Genomic DNA, 2721 nt, shown 5'->3' with positions numbered 1-2721 from the left:
AACCTATAATAAGATGATTATTATCATCGATATTTTATTTCCTTCTTACATATTCTCATTCGGAAGAAACTACGTTATGTCAGTTAAGTTAATTATAAAACCCAAACTAAGGTTTTAATTTTACTCATTTTCAAACTATTTCAGTTCTGCCAAGTATATAAAACCCCGTATTTACACTGAGAGAAACGTAAGTAAGTTTCGTTATTATCGGTAATAATAATTCTTATCCATAAGAAATTATTTAAATATTCTGCGTAAATTAAATCTTTAAAAAAAAAACAGAGGGAGTTCATTTTGTTTATTGAAGTAAGAATAAGCTTCTAACTAATATTAGTAGAAAAAGGCCGAAGAAGAAATATCCTTCCTTTATAAGCCTACCAGCGGCAGAGCGGTAAAATTGCTGAACACTGGTAGTTTGACCTGGTTCCATTTTAGTTGAACGGGCTGGCTGCATGACGTTTTCGTGGCTTTCCCCATATGTAACGTGTATACGAGCGAGTTTTCCATTAAATGTCCTCCAGAAATGCCTGCCTATTCTTAGGCAGATAGGCTTAGTGTCCTTTGCCGTAATCTGGTAAGCAAACCATCCAGATGAATGGTGTTTTCGTGGTTTTCTTCCTGTGCTGTGTATTGTGAATATGAGTCAGTTTCCCTTAGAAAGTCCTCCATGAAGGCATCTCTTGCGACATGATACCCCTTGTGTGTTTTGCCATGATTAAATAAACCAAAGCTTTCTTTACAAGAAAGCAGCTACTGATTACGGATACAAACACGAGACTGCGTCATCATGCTGCATAAATACTGAAATGCATACAACGTTTCTTAATTACGGCAAAGCCCTTTCCATCTGTCTGAGGAAGGATGCCTTCGTGAGGAAAATTTAAAGAAAACCTTTCCTCATATTTATGCTATGCATAATGAATGAAACCAAGCCAACTCTTTCGCCTAAAATAAAAGCAAGGATCCCATCAGCGCCAATTTTCAGCAGTTTTTGCTGTCTGGCAGCTGAAACAGGGATAATTTGCATTCCATAAAACGGTCTGGGAGATTATCAGTCTGCAAGTATAAACAATTTATCAGGCCCCAAAAGCTTATGAGCAAACTACTTCGATTTGCTGTAAATAGTTGAATAGTTAACTAATCTCTACATATAATAAAAGAAAGAGTCTGTGTCTTTCGTTCGTGTTGCGCGTAAGCTAATAGACCCAGGGCTACGAAATTTCGCATATAGCTGCATCTAGACGAGAGCCAATACATCTCGAAGCGATTTTTTTCAATATTCGAATCAGATTTTTTTAAATTTTATCTTTTCGATTTTATCGCATCATTTTGAATAGTTTCATTCTTTTAGAAATGTGGTTTTGGCAACCGTTATTCATTCAATTGTATACTGGACTGCTGACTGTTGAAAAACAGCACTGTTGCCACTTGTAAAAATGAGGGGTGATGATTCTGTGGAGTTTTTAAATTTAATGTTTCACCTGGATATTGGACGTTTGTCGTCGAAGAAAGTTGGTTAATTTATTTATTAGGATAATTAATATTTGTATTAAGGAATATTGCTTATTTCATTGTAATTTTGTTATATGCAATACATTTTTAGTCCAAAGGGGCTTTGTCCCTGAAGGACTATTGTTTTCGTTTTGCGATTTTGCGTTGGTTCACTATAAATGTCCGTTTCACTTCTGAAATTGTTGCCACCCAATGTTAGAGTCCTGCATTATATTTGAAGAAATTAAATAACGAAAAATCTGCATAAATGTATGTATAATTCTCGTTCTGTGATAAAACAAAGGTACATAGAGCCATCGAATTTTGAATGACGTAATCCTACTGCGAATATGAGCATGTGGAAGCCCAAATTTGGAATTTGTTTCATTATCGATTTCATATTTTGTAAAATTTTAACGAATTTTTGATTACCAAACTCAACCTTTCAAAGCGAAGGATTGCAAAACTGTACGAAGGAAAAAAAAAAAAAAAAAATTTATTTCCAGCGCGCGAGACTCTGTATCGGTAATTCTAAAGATATGCTCAATTTAAAACTATTTTGCGATATCTCTCTTGAACTGAATTTTATGGTTTAAGTGCGAAGAACGTGATATTTAATAAATAAAGGTAACAGACAAAATGTTAAAAAAAGTCCCTTAAAATCTGAAACCCTTTTTATTTTATTTATTTATTTTATTTTATTTTATTTTATTTTTAATTTTTTATTATTTATTTATTTATTTATTTATTTATTTTATTTTATTTTTATTTTTTTATTATTTATTTATTTATTTTGGATGAAGTTGTTTTGCAGAGTAAAATTCTTCGCAGTTTTTAAATTTAACGTTTGGTGTTTCCTTCAGACATTTTTTCTCGTACATTTATAAGCCAGACAAATAATTGCACCCTAATTGTAGTAAGTAAACATTTAAATTTTATATGGCGATGATTGAAGCATTCTTTTTAAACCACAATTAGGAAATGTCAGTGAACGAAAATTATTTTTCAAGGCTTTGGGAGCAGAAACTTCATTTGGGATGTACCGAAAAGTAGTGCCGAAAACCTGTTCTTGGTGATTGCATAATTTTATCAAAAAATATTCCAAATATTTATAGTCCTTTACGTGACTCTTCCTTGTCGCCTATCGGTCCTCGAAAACGAGTTCCAGAAAAATAAAAAAAAAAAAAAAACTGTTGCCACTCGGCTATGATAATCTTATTTCACCTACAT

The sequence above is a fragment of the Stegodyphus dumicola genome, chromosome 2 (assembly GCF_044657685.1).
Source record: "Stegodyphus dumicola isolate Sdum_Otavi_A_Nest chromosome 2, ASM4465768v1".
Lineage (NCBI taxonomy): Eukaryota > Metazoa > Arthropoda > Arachnida > Araneae > Eresidae > Stegodyphus > Stegodyphus dumicola.
Note: the sequence above shows the minus strand (reverse complement) of the source record.